Raw genomic sequence first — 23,372 nt, forward strand, 5'->3', positions numbered from 1 at the left:
TAGAACAATTATAATATACAGTAATAAAAAAATGTAAATATAATCCCTCCTCTTCTCTCTCAAAATACTATAAAAAGGAAAGAAGCTGCAGATTCAGGGAGTGAGTGACTGACCCCCAGGACTTCACAACTCCACCAATAACTCCAATAATCCTAAGCATGAGAAAACCCCTTGACTCTCTGGGGGCCTCAAGGCTAACACAGAAAGCTGCCTAGATATTATGTAGAGGAATTGCTCCTGAGAAGGAACTCATTCTGGGTCCCACATGTTTCTGAGACCTGAGCAGGTGCAACATGGTGCCATTCTGAGAGCTCAGTCCTCAAAGACCTGCGAACTGCCCTGGGGCTAACACTACCTCTGGCACAGCTGGCCAAGGTAGAAGGCGGGAGGCTGGGCACTTTCACACACCCTGAGGACAAATCGCCCTGATGCTGCTGCTGCAGGCTATTATGGGACCAAGACAAGGGGAGATCACCTGCCCCACAGGTGCCTGCCTGAGCTGCTCCCACAGACAGTGGTTCCACCTTCTCCAGAGACAGGCTCACAGCACAGCAGGCCAAAATCTCTGAAGGTAGATGTAAAAATTCCCAACAAAATATTACCAAATAAAATCCAGCAGCACATCAACATAGTACTGGACGTCCTAATCAGAGCAATTAGCCAAGAAAAAGAAATAAAAGGCATCTATATTGAAAAAGATGAAGTCAAAGTGACCCCTTTGCTGATGACATGATCTTAGGTCTAGAGAAATATAAAGACTTCATTTAAAAATTCCTAGATTTGGGCTGGGCGCAGTGGTTCACACCTGTAATCCCAGCACTTTGGGAAGCCAAGGTGGGCGGATCAACACCAGCTTGGCCAACATGGTGAAACCCCATCTCTACTAAAAATACAAAAAAAAAAAAAAAAAAAAATTAGCTGGGTGTAGTGGTGTATGCCTGTAGTCCCAGCTACTTGGGAAGCTGAGGCAGGAGAATTGCTTGAACCTGGGAGGCAGAGGTTGTAGTGAGCTGAGATCGTGCTACTGCACTGCAGCCTAGTCAACAGGGCAAGACTCTGTCTCAAAAAAATAAAAATAAAAAATAAATAAATAAATAAATAAATATCCTAGATTTGATAAATAAATTGAGGAATGTTGCAGGATACAAAATCAGCACATAAAAATCAGTAGTGTTTGTATATACCAATAATGAACTAGCTGAGAAAAAAATGAAGAAAACCATCCCACTTACAATAGCCACAAAAAAATAAATAGGAATAAATTTAACAAAGAAGGTAAAAGATCTCTGCAAGGGCAACTAGAGAACTGATGAAATAAATTAAAGAGTACACAAAAAACTGGAAAGACATTCCATGTTCATAAGTAAGAAGAATTGATGTCATTAAAATGATTCTACTGGACAAAGCAATCTATAGATTGAAAGCAATCCCTATAAAAATGTCAATATAATTTTTCACAGAATTAGAAAAAGAAAATAATCATAGAATTTGTATGAAACCAAAAAAGAGTCAGAATAGCCAAAGCAATCCTAAGCAAAAAGAGGAAAGTTAGAGGCATCATATTACCCAACTTCAAAATATAATATAGTACAAGGCCATGGTAACAATAACAGTATAGTATTCATATAAAAACAGGCATAGACCAATGGAATGGAATAATGAGTCCAGAAATAAATCCACATATTTTCAGCCAACTGACATTCTGTATAGGTGCCAAGAACATACACTGGGGAAAAGATACTATTTTCAATAAATGGTGCTGGAAAACTGAATATCCACATGCAGAAGAAGAAAACTGGATGTCTATCTTTACCCATGTACAAACCCAAGATGGATTAAAGACTTAAATGTAAAATTTAAAATTATAAAGCCAACTAGAAAACAACATAGGGGAAACACTTTAAGACATCAGTCTAGGCAAAGATTTCATGGCTAAGACATTGCAATCACTGACAACTATAACAAAAATAGACAAATGGGACTATATTAAATTTAAAAGCATCTGCACAGCAAGAGAAAAAACAGAATGAACTGACAACCTGCTGAATGGGAGAAAATATTTTCAAACTATTTATCTGACAAATGATAATGTCTAGAATATACAAAGAACCCAATAACTCAATAATTTTTTAAAACTCTCATTAAAAGTGGCCTAAAGCCATAAATAGATATTTCTCAAAAGAAGACATAAAAATGGCCAACAGGTATCTGAAAAACTGCTCAACATCACTAATCATTATGGAAAGCAAATCAAAACCACAATTACCTTACCAATCACTTTACCCCAGTTAGAATGGCTATTAAAAAGACCAAAAAAAACAAAAAACAAAAAACAAAAAACAAAAACAAAAACAAAAAAACAGATACTGGCGAGGATGCAGAGAAAAGACAATTCATACACTACTAGTGGGCATGTAAATGAGTACACCCACTATAGAAATCATTATGGCAATTACTCAAAAAAACTAAAAATAGAACTATCACAATCCACTAATCCCACTGGATATTTATCCAAAGGAAAAGAAATGTATATATCAAAGGGATATGTACCTGAATTCGCACATTTATCACAGCATGATTCACAATAGCAAAGATATAGAATCAACCTATGTCCACCAATGGATGAATGGATAAAGTAGCATATGTACACAATGGAGTACTATTCAGCAATTAAAATAAATGAAATCATGTCATGCAGTAACATGGATGAAACTGGAGGACATTATCGTAAGTGAGGTAAGACAGTCACTGAAAGACAAATACCACATATTCTCTTTCACATGTGAGAGATACAAAATTAGATCTTATGGAGATAGAGTATAGATAGATACCAGAGGCTTGGAAGGTATATGGGTGGGAGGAGGGGATAAAGATATGTTGATTACTGGGTACAAATATACAGTTAGATAGAAGACATAAACCCCAAAACTCGATAGCGGATTAGGGAGACCATAGGTAGCAACAATGTATTATATAATAAAAATAGTTAAAGGAGAGGTAAATAAAGAGGTAAACAGCTAAAAAAAAAAAAAAAAAAAGCTAAAAGAGCCATGTGTTACCTACACATACAAATGATAAATACTCAGGGTAATGGATAGTCCAGATACCCTGACTTGATCATTACACCTTCTATACATGTAACACATCCTCACATGTACCTCATAAATATGTAAAATACATTGTTATCAATAGAATTTTTTAAATTCTGTAGTATTTTTTGGACCACTGTTGACTTTGAGTTGTTGTAACAATGGAAAGTAAAACCTACTGTATAATAAACCTATAAATGTAATTAAGATGTTTTCTTGTGTTCCATGAGTTCATCGAGTCAACTATCAAACCTGAGGTGGCAGGGGTTGTCATAGGAACCTCAGAATCTATAGCTGGTAGGTTAGAAATATGGGTGGCAAACTGGGGTTTGTGACTGGCATTTGAAATGGGGCCAATCTAGTGGGGCTGAGTTCTTTAACTTATAGGATGTATGCTATCTCACGATATTTACTGTGAGAATTGAACTAAATTGTTGAATACCCAGTTAGTGCCGGAGAATTGGAGAATTGATGTGGAAAACACACCAGGTATTTGGTGTCAGAAAGAACAAAAGAACTGCCAATTAAGTTTTAAAATAAATCCAATTTATTCAGTAGAGAACTATATGAAAATCATCTACTTGAGAAAAGATATTGAGACGTTTGTAGGATCTGTCTGAATGTATATAGAAGAAAAAAGGATTGAGATGGCCAACAGTTTTTAGACTAACTCAGTATGATTATGCTAGCACATTTCACATACTTAGTACTTCATTTAATATTTATAACAAATTTGTAAACTATTATCACTAGCTACATTTTATAGATGAGGAAATTAAATATGAGAAGTTACATTTTCAAGCAACCCATGCATTCCAGATAACAGGTTTAGATCCAAATCCAAATCACATGACATCAAAGTCCAAAGCTACACAACTCCTACAAAATAACATAGAAAAAAAGCTAGATGACCTTGGGCTTGGTGATAGCTTTTTAGATACAACAGCAACGGAATAATTACTGAAAGAAGTAGCTTTTAAGCTGAACTCTAATTGAAATTATTATTTCGTTGTTCTGCAAACACATGGTCAAGAACATGAAAAGAAAAACTACAGACTGGGAGAAAATATTTGCCAAGACATATCTAATAAATGATTGTTATTGAAAACATACAGAAACTCTAAAAACTCAATAATAAGAAAATAAATGACCTTATTTTAAAAATGGGCCAAAGACCTTAACAGACATCTCACCAAAGAAGACAGACAGATGGAAATTATGAGGAGATGCTGTGCATCATGTCATCAAGGAAATGCAAATTAAAACAATAAAATACTCTGATATGGTTATTAGAATGCCCCAAATCCAGAAGAATGACATCACCAAATGCTGGTAAGGATGTAGAGCCATGTGAATTTTCATTCATTGCTGGTAGAAATGCAACATGGCACAGCCACTTTGGAAAATATTTTGGCAGTTTCTTACAAAAGTATACATATTCTTACCATGTGATCCAGCAATCATAGACCTTAGTATTTACTCAAAGGATTTGAAAACTTATGTTTACAAACAAACAAACAAACAAAAAACCAATATCACAGTGCAGTTAAATTCAGCTAGTAATTTTTTTGAGGAAGACTTGTTCAATAAAGGAAGTTAGTGCATCAACTTACATTTTAATACAAACAACGTAATCCTATTGTGCAGCTTGTACAAAAAGCCCCTTTGAGAAACACTGACCTGGACTCCATGTCTTAATGAAATAATTGGTCAATGTTTAACAGACAATGCAGGAAGCTCTGTACGGAAGGCAAAACTGTCATGACAGGACTCAGCCTGCTTTGAAATTAAAAAATGAATGGAGATTTAGAATATATGCATTCAAAAATATAGCTATCAGTGAAATGTGGGCAGCTTTTTCTAAAAGGCAAAAGATTGTTTCAGCTAAAGATGTTTCAGGTAAAATGAAACAAACTCCAAACTAACGGTATCCAAATTGTAAAGAAAAAACTAAAATTACCTCTGTTTGCAGATGATAGAAAACTATGTAGAAAATCCTAAAGATTCCATGTTAAATAGTTGTTATAACAAATAAATGAAAAAAGTAAGCAAGCAACAAAGTCAACATACTAAATCAGTTTCATTTCTTTCTTTATTATTATTATTATTATTATTACTACTATTATTGGAGATACAGTTTTATTCATGATCATAGCTCACTGCATCCTCGGACTGCTGGATTTAAGTGATCCTCCCACCTCACCCTCCCAAAATGCTGGAATGGCAGGTATAAGCCACCACACCCAGCTAATCAGTTGCATTTCTATACACTAACAATAAACATTTTGAAAGAGAAATTACAAAAAAAAATCTATTTATAATAGTGTCAAAAGTAATAAAACATGTAAGAATTCATTTAAATACTTAGGAGTTAATTTAAACAAGGAATTAAAGGACTTTAATTCCAATGGAAACTACAGACCATTTCTGAAAGAAACAAGACATAAATAAATGAAAATACATCACATGTTCATTAATTGGAAGACCTAGTATTGTTAATACATCAAAACTACCCAAAGACATATGCAGATTCAACGTAATCTCTATCAAAATCCCAATGCCATTTGTTTTTTGCAGAAATAGAAAAACCCATTCTAAAATTCTTATTAATCTCAAGGGTCCCTGAATAGCCACAACAAATCTTGAAAAAGAAAACAAAGCTGGAAAACTCGCACTTCTTGATTCAAAAGTCACCACAAAGCTCCAGCAATCAAAACAGCATGGTATTGGCATAAAAATAGACATATGGATCAATCAAACAGAATGGAGAACCCAGAAGTACCCCTTGCATATATGGTAAAGTTATTTTGTAAAAAGGAGGCGAGGTCATTCAACGGGGAATAGATAGTCTTCTCAACAAACGGTGTTGTGAAAACTGGATATTCACATGCAAAAGAATTAAGTTAGATCACTATATATGGAAATTAATTTAAAATGAGTCAAAGGCCTGAATGTAAGATTTAAAAATATAAAACTCTTAGAAGAAAACATGGGACAAAACTTCATGACATTGAATTTGTTGGTAATTTTTTGGGTATGACACTAAAGGCACGGATGACAACAGAAAACAAATGGAATTCATAATTTTTTTTTCAAGTTGTGCATTAAAATAGCAACAGAGTAAAAATGTAACCCACAGAATGAAAGAAAATATTTGTAACTCTCATTTATGGCAAGCAATTAGTATACAGAATGGATAAAAACTCCTAAAATTCAACAAAAAAGCAATAGCTCAATTCAAAAATGGGCAAATAACTTGAACAGATATTTCTCCAATGATATTCAAATGGCCAGTAAGCACATAAAGATGCTGAACATCAGTAGTCATTAGAAAAATGCTAATTAAAACTACAATGAGATGCCATTTAACATTAGAAGAGCTATTACAAGAGCTTCTACTTAAAAAAATGAAAATAACAAATGTTGGTGAGAATGTAGAGAAATTAGAACCCTTAAGCACTGTTGGAGGGAATGCAAAATGGTACAGCCACTGTGAAAACAGTATAGTTGTTTCTCACAATTTATAAAAAGGGATTACTACATGATCCAGGGATTCTACTTCTAAGTGGACACTTAATTGCAAGCAGAGTCTCAAAGATATATTTGTACATCCAGGTTCATATCAGCATTATTCACAACACCTAAAATATAGGATCAAAGCAAGTTTTCATCAACAGATGAATGGATAAACAAAATGAGGTCTACATGTACAATAGAATATCAATCAGCTTTTAAGGGGAATGAAATTCTGACATATGCTACAACATGGATGAACTTTGAGGACATTATGCTAGGTGACATAAACTAGGCACAAAAAGAGAAGTACTTTATGATTTCACTCATATAGAGTACTTAGATAAGTTAAACTTTTAAAAACAAAATAAAATAGTGGTTGCCAGAGGCTGGCGGAGATTTCTTAGTCCATTTGAGTTACTATAAAAAAAAATACCATAAATTGAATGGCTTATGAACATTTATTTCTCACAGTTCTAAAAGCAGGGAAGTTCAAGATCAGGAAACCCACAGATTCAGTGTCTGAGGGGGGCCAGTTTCCTGGTTCAGACATAAAGATTCTTGCTATGTCCTGACACATGGAAGGAACAAGACAACAATCGTGAACCTCTTTTATACAGGCACTAATACCATTCTTCAGAGCTCTGCCTTCATGACCTAACCACCTCCCAAAAGGATCAACCTTCTAATACCTCACAACATTGGTGAATAGGTTTCAACAAAATAATTTTCCGAGAAAATGGGGAGTTATTGTTTAATATATTGAGAGTTTCAGTTTTACAAGATGAAAAGTGTTATGAGGATGGATGATAGTGTTGGATACACATCATTATGAATGTATTAATACCACTAAACTATATGCTTAAAAATATTTGAGATGGCAAATTATGTGTATTTTACCACAGTCACAAAAATGAACTCAGTGGCTTAAAACAAACAAAAAACAAAAACACAGTGGCTTAAAACAAAACAAAAAAGAACAAAACAGAACATCAATAAACCACTGTTACAGAAATTGATCAATAATCAATTGTTACAGAAATTATTTATTGATCAATAAACCACTGTTACAGAAGATTACTGTAAATTTTTAAAAATTGAACTGAAAAAGGACAGTGACATCATTCTTTACCTCTAAAACAAATGATACTATTTGATGTGACTTCATAGTTGTGAATCAGGAAGTAAGAAAACAGCTTTGTTAGAGTTGTTTTCTCTAACAATTGGTTAGACATTCAGGCAGTAATTTGCTTTTATTTTACATTATCTAGCATGCATAAAAACCAATCTATGAATAATTCTTTGAAAATATAAAAAGGTTGATCCCAAAACAAAGCTATCATATCCATTATTGGTGCATATAATGTTATTAATTTGATATTGAATTGAGTATGCTGTCTTCATTGTTTTATTTAATGACTGTCAAGATTTTTCATTCGTTCACACATTTCTTCAGCTATTTAACATACTTTTTTCTCATATTTTTCTAAAAGCAATTCTTCTAGAATTGAGTTTTCAGGAATATAATTTCACAGGTAGAAAGGAACTGTGCTTTTCTTACTCATCTGCTCTCAAATTATATGCACCATTATTGAAACTAATGAGTAGATAATTGCAAATTAATTGTAATTTTAACAAGTTTGTGCCTTGGAATGTAAACATACCATTTTATATTATTCAAACTTCATCATTCTCAGGGAAATTAAGACAGAAGTCAAAAAAGATTGTCTATCCAAATTATGTTACTAATGACATGGAGACAAAATTCTCAATTTATTATTTACAGTTTTGTTTTATAAAATAGATATAGCACATTAGAGTATACATGACTATATGACATATGTATCATCAAGCTCCAAGAGTAAAAATTAACTCTAGAAATTTCTTTTTCTTTTTTTTCTTTTTTATTATACTTTAAGTTCTAGGGTACATGTACACAACGTGCAGGTTTGTTACATATGTATACATGTGCCATGCTGGTGTGTTGCACCCATTAACTCATCATTTACATTAGGTATATCTCCTAATGCTATCCCTCCCCCCTCCCCCCACCCCACAACAGACCGTGGTGTGTGATGTTCCCCTTCCTGTGTCCAGATGTTCTCATTGTTCAATTCCCACCTATGAGTGAGAACATGCAGTGTTTGGTTTTCTGTTCTTGCGACAGTTTGCTGAGAATGATGGTTTCCAGCTGTATCCATGTCCCTACAAAGGACATGAACTCATCCGTTTTTATGGCTGCATAGTATTCCATGGTGTATATGTGCCACATTTTCTTAATGCAATCTGTCATTGATGGACATTTGGGTTGGTTCCAAGTCTTTGCTATTGTGAATAGTGCCACAATAAACATATATGTGCACATGTCTTCATAGCAGCATGATTTATAACCCTTTGAGTATATACCCAGTAATGGGATGGCTGGGTCAAATGGTATTTCTAGTTTTAGATCCTTGAGGAACCACCACACTGTCTTCCACAATAGTTGAACTAGTTTACAGTCCCAGCAATAGTGTAAAAGTGTTCCTATTTCTCCACATCCTCTCCAGTACCTGTTGTTTCCTGACTTTTTAATGATCACCATTCTAACTGGTGTGAGACGGTATCTCATTGTGGTTTTGATTTGCATTTCTCTGATGGCTAGTGATGATGAGCATTTTTTAATGTGACTGTTGGCTGCATAAATGTCTTCTCTTGAGAAATGTCTGTTTACATCCTTTGCCCACTTTTTGAAGGGGTTGTTTTTTTTCTTGTAAATTTGTTTGAGTTCTTTGTACGTTCTGGATATTAGCCCTTTGTCAGGTGAGTAGATTGCAAAAATTTTCTCCCATTCTGTAGGCTGCCTGTTCACTCTGATGGTAGTTTCTTTTGCTGTGCAGAAGCTCTTTCAATCCTAAGCCAAAAGAACAAAGCTGGAGGCATCATGCTACCTGACTTCAAACTATACTACAAGGCTACAGTAACCAAAACAGCATGGTACTGGTACCAAAACAGAGATATAGACCAACGGAACAGAGCCCTCAGAAATAATACCACACATCTACAACCATCTGATCTTTGACAAACCTGACAAAAACAAGAAATGGGGAAAGGATTCCCTATTTAATAAATGGTGCTGGGAAAACTGGCTAGCCATAAGTAGAAAGCTGAAACTGGATCCCTTCCTTACACCTTATACAAAAATTAATTCAAGATGGATTAGAGACTTAAATGTTAGACCTGAAACCCTAAAAACCCTAGAGGTAAACCTAGGCAATGCCATTCAGGACATAGGCATGGCAAGGACTTCATGTCTAAAATGTCAAAAGCAATGACAATACAAGCCAAAATTGACAAATGGGATCTAATTAAACTAAAGAGCTTCTACACAGCAATAGAATTTCATATCAGAAAAAAAGCCAATTTTCAAATTTCTTCTCATTTAAAAAAAAAAAAAAAAAAAAAAAAAAAAAAAAAAAAAAAAAAAACACTTCCACTAGTCACTCTAGAATTCAAGGCCCTCACTTTTTTCTTAAAGGATAATATGAATGGGAGGGGTTGAAATAAGAAGTTACATTTCTAATTTTTTTTCCCTGTCACAAGGATTGACAAGCATTAATGCAAGAAACAAAAAAAGATGAAAACAGAGATTTCATTTCCTAGAATAAGTAACCCTAACTATATTAGTAAGTAATCATAATTAGACCATCTATTTTATCATTGTCCACATTTTTACATCCAAATACGAAATGGCCATTTGATAATAGCCACAATTAAGCAAATATTGGCCTCCCAGAAATGTAGTTAAAATGCAGCCTTTTACACCAGGAAGTCTATTATAACTAATCATTTTATATGCTGATAGTTCTAATTAAGTCAGAATTTTACTTAAGAAGACAGATGCTTAGTTTGACAAATGCAGTATAAATTGATCATCTTTTACAAACCAGTTACAGATATACTATTGATCAATAACATGGTAGTAAACTTAGTAGGTATAAAACTTTTCAGAAATAATTTTTTCACAACAACAGAAATTGGGGCGATAATGTAGGGGGACTCGGCAAAAGAAATATTCTTGAAAATCTTGCTGGAGAAATTGTGAAGACTCGTCTTAGGCCAAAAAAGTAGATAATGTGTTGCTTTAGTCTCAGCAGTAAGGGACTATAAAAATAAATTTCATCACCAAAAATGTGAGTGAGTAGAGGTTGTTTTCTTTCCAGTTTTTGCTTATGGCTTAACAGTTTTTTTCAGAGCATCTTTATATTGAACAAGTATGTTTGCCATTTTATTTTTCTTGAGGATTAAAGACATTCATTATGTTCTAGGTATGATAGTTTCAACAAAACAAAATAAAGCAAGAAAATAAAACTAAAATGATTATAATTCCAGTAGCTGTAAAATTGTGTCATATCAAGCATAGTGATCACATTGTCTTACTTTACTCTTTTGTCTATTATAACAAAGATAAACATTCTGATGAAAAATGTTAGGAACCATTCATATTTAGAAAATGTTTTAATATACCACTGTTATTAGGTTTCAAAATTGGCTTCTTCATTTATTATAATTTAAGGAAGATATTTAACATATGTGCTAATATTGAAGTGCTGCATCAAATGAAGAAATGAAATGAAGAATATGGGCAATAATTTAGACAGCAATGTGTTTTGCCACTGATATTAATTACCAAGCATTATAGTGGATGCTCTCATGATATACTTCAAAATAGTAACTATAAAAATATATATTTTCACTATATTTCACATACAGGTACTGACAGAAGAAGCAATGCACTTTTTAATGTGCCATAAATTCCTTTATATCAAGTAGCTATAAATATGAAGTTTCAGCTTTTGGAGATTATTGTTGGTAACAGGAAAAAAGCTGTTATCATTGCCTCTCCCAAGTCATAGTTGCTGCATTTAGAAACATTGAGAAAATACTACAGAATCCCTATTATAAAAAATGCTAAATCTTTCCTGAATGACTCAGAGAGGCAAGCTAATATTTATATCTCCATTCACATTCAGTATTATGGTAACTACATTTTTCTTAAATACTGAGTTTGCAGAACAGGTCATTTCATAGACTTTCAATATATACATGAATTGACTGCTCATGTAAACAGAGGTTGCTATTCAACATTGTAACTATTTAAAAACATACCTTGTTTTATTGCATTACACTTTATTGTGCTTCACAGACAATGCATTTTTTACAAATTGCAGAGCTGTGCCAACCCTGCATTGAGCAAATTTATTAGTGTCACTTTTCCTATAGCATATTGCTCACTTTGTGTCTCTGTGTGACATTTTGGTAATTATTAAAATATTTCCAACTTTTTCACTATTATTATATGCAAAATGGTAACCTTTTTTTCAGTGATCTTACTATTGTTACTGCTATTATTGTTTTGGAATGCCGGGAACTGCACATATATGACAAACTTAATATGTGTCGTGTGTGTTCTGACTGCTTCACCAACCAGCCTTTTCCCTGTCTCTCATCTTCTCCTTCTGCTTAAGCCTTCCTCTTCTCTGAGACACAACAATGTTGAAATTCGGCCAATTAACAACACTACAATGGTCATTAAGCATTCACATGAAAGGAAGAGTTGCACATCTCTCACTTTAAATCAAAAGCTTAAAATAATTAAACTTACTAAGGAAAGCATATATGAAAGATATTTCATATCTCATATTGAAAACTGAGATAAGCCAATAGCTAAGCCTTTTGCTCCAAATAGCCCACTAGTGAAAGCAAATAAAAGGTTCATGATGAAAATTAAAAGTGCCACTCCAGTGAACACAAAAAATGATTTAAAAAGAAAAAAAAAAAGCAAAACAACTTTATTGCTGATATGGAGAAAGTTTAGCGGTCTGAATAGAAGATCAAACCAGCCACAATATGCTCTTACCCCAAACCCTAATTTACAGCAGGGTTCTAACTCTCTTTAATGGTATCAAGCCTGAAAGATGTGAAGAAGCTGCAGAAGAATAGTTTGAAGCTATCAAAGGTTGATTCATGGGGTTAAAGGTAAGAAGCCATCATGATAACTGAAAAGTACAAGATGAAGCTGCAAGTGCTGATGTATAAGCTACAGCAAGTTATCTGGAAGATCTAGGTGAGGTTATTGACAAAGGTGGCTACACCAAACAACAGATTTTCAATGTAGATGAAACAGCCTTCTTTGGAGAAGATGCCATTTAAACCTTTCATAGCTAAAGAGGAGAAGTCATTGCATGGCTTAAAACCTTCATATTACAGATTGATTATACTGTTGGGGGCTAATGTAGCTGGTGTAAGTGCATTAGTGTAAGTGTAAGTCAATGCTCAATGGCCATTCCAAAATCCTTGCGCCCTTAAGAATTATGCTAAATCAACATTATGAATTATGCTACAATCTACATTTGTGATTAATGGGAGGAGGTCAAAATATCAACACTAACAGGAGTTTGGAAAAAGTTGATTCCAACACTCATGGAAAACTTTGAGAGGATCAAGACTTCAGTTGAGGAAATCACCTCAGATGTGCCGGAAATAGCAAGATAACTAAAATTAGAAGTGGAGCCTGAAGATGTGACTGAACTGCTGCAATCTCACAAAATAATTTCAGTGAATGAAGAGTTGTTTTTTATAAATAAGCAAAGAAAGTGGTTTCTTGAGATGGAATCTACTGCTAGTGAAGATGCCGTGAACATTGCTGAAATTACCATAAAGGATTTAGAATATTACATAACATTCATTGATAAAGCAGTGGCAGGGTTTGAGAGGACTGACTCCAATTTTGAAAGAAGTTTTACTGTGGATGAAATGCTATCAAACATCATGACATGCTAAAGATAAATCTTTCATGAAATGAAATGATGAGTTAATGTGGCAAACTTCACTATTGTTTTATTTTAAGAAATTGCCACAGCCTTCAGTAACCACCACCACATTGAGTCAGCAGCCATAAACATCAAGGCAAGACCCTCCACCAGCAAAAATACTATGACTCAATAAAGGTTCAGATGATTGCAAACATTTATTAACAATAAAGTATGTTTAGTTCAGCTATGTACACTTTTTAGATACAATGCTATTGCACACTTAATAGACAACAGTATAATGTAACTATAAGTTTAATATTCACTAGGAAACCAGAAAATTGTGTGACTTGTCTCATTTCAGAATTTTCTTTATTGCAGTAGTCTGGAACTGAACTCCCAATATCTTTGAGGAATGCCTGTGTTTCAAATTCTGACTTTTGATCATCTTAGACTTTAAAAAGCCTTTTATTATTTGTCTCTGGATAACAGCATATATTTATGATAATAAATAAATATCTATTGAGATTGAAGACTACCATCTAGGACTTTTTTTTACCCTTCAAAATACTTTTTAAGAGTCTGGGCCAGGCGTGGTGGCTCATGCCTGTAATCCCAGCACTTTGGGAGGCCGAGGCGGGCAGATCATGAGGTCAGGAGTTTGAGATCAGCCTGACCAACACGGTGAAACCCTGTCTCTACTAAAACTACAAAACCTAGCCGGCTGTGGTGGTGTGCACCTGTAATTCCAGCTACTTAGGAGGCTGAGGCAGGAGAATCGCTTGAACCCGGAAGGCGGAGGTTGCAGTGAGCAGAGATCGTGCCACTGCACTCCAGCCTGGGTGACAGAGCGAGACTCTGTCTCCAAGAAAAAAAAAAAGAAAGTCTGTACTAGAATATAATAAATTAAAATATAAATTTATGTTTTTAATACTACTGTATGGAAATATGCATTTCAGGCCCTCTTTTCATAGGGTTTATGGCTAAGATAAAGAAGACAAGGTATAAATATATAAACATTTAAATAATACAATAGATAAGTTTAATAGTTTAAAAATGTCAAGTGGTAGGTGTGAAAAGAGTGATATAGAGTACCAATGCTGTAAGTTTTCATAAGAAGAGCACATCACTGTAGGATGAAGTGATCTAGGTTATCATGACCTGTTTTGTAAACAATCTTTTGATCAGACAGAGAGAAAGAAGTCGAGAAAATTGTGAGAAGGTAGCATTCACAGTAGAGAGGGGCTGAGACTAAAAATCAGAGCATTGTACACCTTCTGAGTCTGCATTTTTAATATATTTGGGTCTTGGTTAACTAAAAGATACAGACTAGCCACAAAGATGAATGATTCTTTAAACAAAATCACAGAGGTGACACACCAAAAGCATATTGACAAAAGTGATGGATAGCAGGATACTATCAGTTCAACTTAGAGCTTCAGAGGTTGAGCAATATGTGATATGCATATAATCGGATTTATGAGTCCATGCATCCATTCAAAAGTATTTGAGCATCACCTAAATATTAACTAGTCTTTCAGACATAGTACTTCTGAGTGATGTCTGACACAAGTGTTGTAACAAGAACTTTTCAATTTTCCTCAGTGTTTCAGCTATATACACAAGTGACTACAATAAAAGACACCATATGATACGAGTACTAACATGAAAAGACTAGTAGGGTAATCATATAATTTATCTTCCAAACTGTGTAAAGGAGGTCCATAAATTATTAAAATAGTATTATGCTATGATTAAAATGGTGTAAAACTAGTACTATTAAAATGGTATATAATTATTAAAATAAAAATATTTATTTACAGATAGACAAATTAGTTTTAATATATAGGTATAACCAAAAATTAGTTCCTTTAAAAAACTAATGCAGGCTGGGCATGGTGACTCACGCCTGTAATCCCAGCACTTTGGGGGGCCCAGGCAGGCAGATCACGAGGTCAGGAGACAGAGACCATCCTGGCCAACATGGTGAAACCCTGTCTCTACTAAAAATAGAAAAATTAGCTGGGCGTGGTGGCACATGCTTGTAATCCCAGCTACTTGGGCTGCTGAGACAGGAGAATCACTTGAACCCGGGAGGTGGAGGTTGCAGTGAGCCAAGATGGCGCCACTGCACAGCAGCCTGGCGACACAGGGAGACTCCATCAAAAAAAATAATAATAATAAAAAAATAAACTAATGCAAAAATATTTTTAAAAAGTAAAATATAGCCTATATCTATGCACACTCTTAAAGAAATATTTTAATTACATTGTATTGGTTAAAGGAGCATTATAAATAAAATAAAATTGTTTTTAGCAAATAATCATGTACCTTATTCAGTTGCTTAGCTGAATCCCTCTAATATTCTCATTAATATTTTTCTGATGAATATATTTTCTAATGTCTCATATTTTTAATTTTTACATAAAATTTTCTGAAATTTTCTTCACAGTTATATTTTATGACTTATAAATTTGAAATTAACAGAATCTTGAATTGGTTTTTCTCTGTCAACTGAAATGTTCTATTAATAAAATAATGCCTTTAAGTGTGCTTCCAGCAAAGCATCATCAAAAAATTCCTACCACAAGTTGAGATATCCTAAGTGCCACTGGAGAATTAAAAATTAAATGTCATACATCTGAGAACTTGTTTAATTTGTTTAGTCTACTTGCTCTGTAGGATGAATTTCAATATCTTGCCGGTTGCAGACTCGATTTTCAGTAATATCAAGGTGCTGAAATTGTCAAAATTTAAATTTTTTGGCACTCCACACATTAAAAGAGAATAGTTTCAGCTGTATGGTAACTTTTCACTAACATATTTCTTGTCTTTGCCCTTCAAAACAGATGGGAGACAGTAAGAATTTTGATTAATTCTCTTCTCCATCCAACAAACTGCTAACCACATAATACTGGGACGCTCAATAAAATTAGTTTGAATATTTAAGTGTATAGAATTAATATTATAATTAACATTTATAGAATATTACAATTATATTTGTATATTATGTTAATTATATTATAACTAGTAATATGATTAATATTATAAGTGCAGATACAGTGCTGTAAGTATATTAGTAATAAAACATAGTTATATTACTTGAATAAAAATATGTCAAATATTTTACATGATTCCACTGGATATCTTAGAACTCTAGATTTCAACCCCCAGGGCATATGTACTGGTCTCTACATCTGCATCCTCAGTCTTGCTTCTTTACTTATGTTATCAAACACAGAAAATCATATACTTAGTATTTCATTTTCCTGGTATTCCAAATGAGTATCTGGTGTAAATTTCTATGTCCTCAAAGCGTTCCACTTCCTCTTCCTTAATAATGTTCAGTAAAAGTGTTCCTATTTGTCATACAAATATGGAAGCATTTATTTTATTTTTACTTGTGTGTGGGCAGAAAGTATTTTCTAATTGGAAATATTATGAGTGCTTCAATTACATTTCATATATTTTATATAATTCTATTTTTGATTATATTTTATATAATCAAAGCACCCATAACATTGCCAATTAGAAAATAGATGCTTTCTGCTCACACATCTCTAACTAGAAAATCAATGCAATTATATCAAAATCATGATAGCGGTTTCCAATGGATTCTTGTATCCAGCTGTCCCCACTACATTTCTCAAGAATATTTACCTTGTCCATCAATTCCCCAGTTATAATCTTACACAGTGGATTTATAGTACTACAGTTTGTCTTCAACTATTTAACTAGATGTGTTCTGGCAACGATATCAAAGTACTGATAGATGAATAGTTAGTTGCAATTGCTAATTTGCAAAAGAATTAACAATTACTTCCATGTTGTAATTTTCTGTTAAGAAAAATACAAAATTTACACTTAACTCAAGTTACCACTTTGCGCTTTCATATTTAACACCCAGTTTTGCTAACACTGGCAAAACTTAAGCTTAGGCCTAATAACAGTCATTCTAAATTATACTTAATTCTGAAATTTCTAAGTAGGCACTTGCTGAATTTCCCTTAAAGTACTTTTAACTAGTAATTGTTCTTTAAATATCAGTAGTGTACATTTTTTTTCATATTCATTTTCTCCCTTAAATCTTCAGAAGAGAATTAGACTGCAATAAGAGAAGAATAGAGTAGAGTTACAGACATGGAAAGAGAACTCTCCTCCCATTGCTCAAGCTGATAGCTTGAGTTACTAGGACCAAGCTACTGACCTTCCTGGGATTCAATTTCCTAGTTTGCATTTTGTGAATCTTAGATATAGATTTCTCCTGTCTTTATAAATGAGTTCTTATAAAGATTAAATGAAATAATGTGAAAATGGTTAGAAAGAAGTAATACAAATATAACATAATACCTTGGCAAGGGATAATCTAGTAGCATCAATTTTTTTTCTACTACTAATTTGTTTGATCTATGTTTAAGGAATCCAGTGCAAGTACTTAAGTATAAGTAGAATCTGTTGAAAAGAGCTGAACCGAACCTAGAGGATTAGGCATTTATATGTAATCATACATTTAAGTTTTTATGTACCATGGGATGCTGAACTGCTTTATCAATTTTTTGGAGAAGAGTACATTTTGTGGGGCATACTTGTTTCTTACCTGAGTTACTGCTACCCCAAATACTGTTCTGTCAAAAAGATATTGTATACTTAAAAAGAATTCAAACAATAGTAGAAAAATCTGCTCTCAAAATTAAGCAATGGAATACGGCACTTATCCTGACAACTCAGCAAACCTTTGCTTGAATGGTTTACTGTGGAGCTGATGAAGTCGAGCATCAGTGAGTTGCACATTTGGGATGGTAACATATATTGATCATGAAAATAACACAAAGCAAAGTCAAAGAACACCTTCATGGACCTTACATAATTTCAATGAACAGGTTAATCAAGTGAAAAGAGTGTTAAGAATCACAGACCTTTTCCACTTATCTTATTTCATTAATAATGCTCTTATTCACCTTATTGAGAGTCACCATTAGTTATTTACAACTGAGTCATTTTTTCTAGGAAAAAGACACAAAACTCCAAGACTTCTAAGGTTTCAAAAGTTTCTGCAAGAATATGATTCAGCAAGAGGCAAACATTAGGAGTGTTATCTTTGCCTACCAAAAAAGTGTCATTGTAGTTTGTTAGCCATGACAGCCTGAGGAATCTTGCTAAAATATCAAGTTCCAAGTGAAGCTTGTAGCTAGTACACTATAGTGCTCACAGACCACTGTTTTTTGCTTATAGTGTTGGCACTTGGCACAGACACAACATAACAGATGGCACAAATATATCGATTGTTCTCAATTCAAGAGCAGTGTCACACACAGAACTCAATTATGCACATATGGATACAGAAGTCCTTTGTACAAGAAGTTTTATCAGCTACCTCTACATCTGTGCCTTTATTATTTATACCAACAAAACCTCTTCAGGAATTCTTTCTGAGGTAAAGCTACTCCCTTTAATTATAAAGCACCAGGGTGCTTTGCTCAACACTAATGACTGCATAAAATGGGAAAACAATATTGAAGGCTGACAACCTGGGCGTCTGCCAACCCTGATGCCAGAATATCCCAATCATATTCCCCCAAAATACTGATGTTAGATCTTCTTTCTGATTATCATGTACAGGTTGAGTAAATTCATAATTAACTTTGCTGGATTCCAGATAGCCTCAAACAGGCTATTGATGAAATTTCCAAAAGATAAATGTCTCAAGGAAATTAGTTTCAACAGAAATCATCTACCCAAAAGACACAACTAGCTGCTTAGCATGCTGTCTTAGTTGTCTTATAAACGTACTGGCAAATTGTTTGTCCCAAAGCATCAAGAGTAAGCTATATTTTATTGCCTAGGACTGATTTAATTATTGAAGTCAGTAGAACTGAGTAACTTATTCTACACTTTTTAGCATAATCTGCCAAGTGTGTCTGATTTTCTATCAGAAATTACTTAGAAAGCTTGGTTAAGAATGCTTGTTGATTTTCACGACCATTCTGAGAGATGTACTTTACAACTCATGAAGGCAACTTTTCACATTTGCTCAAAGTGGCCCTAGCTCAATTTCATGTCATTATAGTGACACAACTCTGTCCCAGTTTTATGTAAGTAGACATGTAGGTATGCATGTGTGTATGTATGTGTCTGCATATTAGTAGTAATAATAGTTCATGATAGTGACACTAAACACCTAACATAGAATGTGCATTCACCTCAACTTATTTTAATAAATTTATTGACAGAAAGCTTATTTTCAAATGACAGTTCTCTCAAGTAAATGGTGAACACTAATATGCCCATGGTGACTCTTTGGGATAAGACTGGTCAAGCAAACAGGGCTGGTATTTTCATCACTGGTTTGTTAGTCCATGTGATGAGTGAGTCCTCTTGATTACTACTGAAGCACTGTCACAAAATATTTTTGTGATTTGCCCTGCCAAGGCGTAACTGAGAATTTGACACAAAAATGTCTAACGTACAAAATGTTGTTATTTATTTACTCATGATATCCACAAGAGCTACTCTTTATCAGAAATCACAGAGCAGCTTAATAGATACTCTCCTTTATGCAGAGGGCAGAAGGCTGTGTTCTGAGTGTTCCCTAAGTCAGATGCAGCCACGTGTCACTTAGCACATTGAAAAATTGAGAAGGGGCCGGGCGCGGTGGCTCAAGCCTGTAATCCCAGCACTTTGGGAGGCCGAGACGGGTGGATCATGAGGTCAGGAGATCGAAATCATCCTGGCTAACACGGTTAAACCCCGTCTCTACTAAAAAATACGAAAAAACTAGCCGGGTGAGGTGACGGCCGCCTGTAGTCCCAGTTACTCGGGAGGCTGAGGCAGGAGAATGACATAAACCCGGGAGGCGGAGCTTGCAGTGAGCTGAGATCCGGCCACTGTACTCCAGCCTGGGTGACAGAGCGAGACTCTGTCTCAAAAGGAATTTACCTTGGTGATACGAAAATAGAAAATCATTTTAAGGAGCAACACTCGTGTATCTGATCGTTTTTGTTTAATTAAGCTCCTAAGTATGCATAAGACTAACAAAAAGAACAATGCCTCGCTGATCTTCCAGGGAAAGAAATGACAGTGAAACTTACAACTATGTGAAAGGCAACTACTATGTTGCTTCTATGTGCAAAGCAATTTAACCTGGATTAAGTTAATTCAAAATACGGTAATATAAAACTGTTAAGGGCCTCAGAAGAGAACATCTTCCTTATTAATAAACTGCTATATCTAGTAAAGTAAGGGAACTATATATGCCAAAAAGTGTTGGGACTGAATATTCTGGGGTAGGGGTGTGTGCGCGTGTGTGTATGTTGTAATTTGCTGTGGAAGTATGTTACTATTATGTAAAGTACAGAGTATAGTATGTGACGGTGAAAGGAAAAATGAGTAATATAATACTGAAATTAATATTATTAAAGTAAAATAGGAATAAAGAGTGGAGAACATGGCTTCTTAGGATGATACTAGCTAGCAGTGCCATATATGAATGTATAAGAAGGGTTGTATTTTTTTTGCTCTCTGTGGTCTATGATTGTGTCCTCAGATTCATAATTGGAGAATCATGCTGATTATTCCATAATTCATGAAGAAGGAAATAGAAAACTAGGGTCAAATAAAAAGAAGCAGAGTTACTAAGAATTTATATTTACCTTACAGAATGAATAGAAACAAGAAGGGCTGATGGGAAAAAAATCAGGTAACAGTAGCATAATTTTGGTTTGACGACTGAGACAGCTGTTGCCATAAAGTTTAATTTGAACATAAGCAACTTAATAAAAACTGAAACACCAGGGAAGCAAAGGTTAGATTCTGACATGTTTGCTGATAGGAAGCTGCTGACATGGTGTATGGTGACAGTTGTGTTTCAGTTTTCAAAAGATTTAGTGTAGCAGTTTGACACCGGGGTAGGCATGTTATGGTGAGGAAGAAGCTAATGAGTGGCAGAAAGACTCATAGAAAACCAAATCTTAATGAAGATAATAAATAAGTGCAGCTTCCATATGCATCAGTGAGGATGCCCTGCGTGAGCTGGAAAGAGGGATGGATGGAGTAGAGCTTTAAGGAATTTTAGGGAGATGTCATTTATCTATCTCTTCTCAGGTAGAAGTGAAATTTGTGTTCTATAATGATTCTACCAGCAGGAATGAGACGTATTTCAGAATAGATTCTTTAGGAGAGTAATTTTCAACTGTTTCTCCACCATAACGCTTGGAAAATAGTCCTATGCACAACAGAATCCTATGCATTCTCAGATTAGAGGCAAGGATTTTAAAAGGCTATGTGCAAAGTACAGTTTCTGGACTGCTAGAGTAAACTCCATCCTTCATTTTAAAGAAAGCATATCCATGGCATAAGCTCAAATTTGTAATAATCTCTTATCATTTATACTTACATAAAAAACCAAGTCACAGACCTTAGTACTTTTCATGAATAAAAAATTACTCATTACATGCACCTATAATTCTTTGCTCGGCTATTACTTTTCTTTGTATCGGTCCACACAACTCTGAGTTCTAATGCCATTTCGAACTTCCACTTTCTGTGTCTATGTAGTTTTCCCCAATTCCACTAGCAGCTCTTAGTGGCTTGGTCCATTTATATGGGCTAGAAATACTTGTAGGATAGTGGAGGGAAAATGGAACTTCCCCCACACATATCAGAAAAGGATAGCTGCACTGGAAAAAAAAAAAAAAAGGTACCCTTGTGAAGACAATAAAAAAGACTTGCCTTGGGGAACATGATTTCTTACCAGAGTCAACTCCAGGTACATTTAAACACAAAGTGGAAAGCTCATAATTTTTCATCTTGGCAGGTGACAATATGTGACTAATCCATCTTTTTCTTCATGGCTAGATTACATAATGCTAGTACTATCATGGGAAAGACTAAAGATTACATCAACTTGAAACTTCTGTTGGCAATAGCTATTCAATAAAGATCCAGCAAACTACTGAGTAACTTGCCAATGGGAAAGAAAAATATGTAGACAATATGAGATAATGGATTGCTTCTACTTGCTTCTACTTCCATATAGATTGTGGTTTTTTTCAGATAGAGCTATATACAGGCACTTACATATATTCTACACAATTAGCTACCTAGGCAGGACCACACCAGATGGCAGAGGAGACAGCTGGCAGGGACCACCAAGTAAATCATTAATATTTCATAAAATCAAAAAGAATTCTCAGAATTTGAAAGAACAACAGAGGCTAGCATGTCAACAGGCCATTTAGTTGAACTGAAATTTCTGGTACTAGTATCCCAGCATTCAATTTATCCATATTATGAAATTAAAATAACAGCCCCAATTTTTATGTATATGACAGAATATTTGCTTTTGTCTTTTATAGGACAGGCTGTTATTAAAGAATACTCTTCTATATAATACAGTGTTCCTAAGAGTTCACAGGTTCAAATCCAGACTTTATCACTTGTTAGACATGTGACCTTGAAATGTGTTAACTTCATTTCCCTTAGGTTTCAGTTTCTACATTTTTAAAATGAAGATAACAGTGCTTAACTCTTAGGGTTGTCTTGAAAATCAAATGAGATATCTTATATGAAGCACTTAATTATAGTCCCTTTCTCTCAGCAATTAGAAAGTTTCTGTGGAATATTAGTCATAAGAGACTAGTTTACTGTGAGATTAGAACTTGTAACGCTTTGTTTACTATAGTAATTCAAGTACTCAGTATAATAATAATAATAAAAGAAAATAAAAAAAGTAATTCAAGTACTCATTTAATATTTCTTAAATAAATTACTAGATATAAATCATGAACATTTCATGAAAACTAAAACCTTTAGAGTAAAATTTGTTTAGAAATTCTGCTACAGTTTCTATTCTCCTCTTGAAAATCCATGATATTCTTTAACAAAAAAAATGTTCTGAGAAGTATTGTAAACATATACAGGAAACAGGTAAAGAAACATGTTGACATTTGTTACACATTTTCAAAAAATTGGTCACCACTCC

General features: G+C 34.2%; 1 protein-coding gene across 1 annotated transcript in view; it reads right to left on the reverse strand.

Moving 5' to 3' along the window:
* The window catches only part of MDGA2 (MAM domain containing glycosylphosphatidylinositol anchor 2), an 852,475-nt gene that overhangs the window by 127,663 nt on the left and 701,440 nt on the right, over window positions 1-23,372 (reverse strand). The window lies entirely within an intron of this gene.

The sequence above is a fragment of the Chlorocebus sabaeus genome, chromosome 24, assembly GCF_047675955.1.
Source record: "Chlorocebus sabaeus isolate Y175 chromosome 24, mChlSab1.0.hap1, whole genome shotgun sequence".
NCBI lineage: Eukaryota > Metazoa > Chordata > Mammalia > Primates > Cercopithecidae > Chlorocebus > Chlorocebus sabaeus.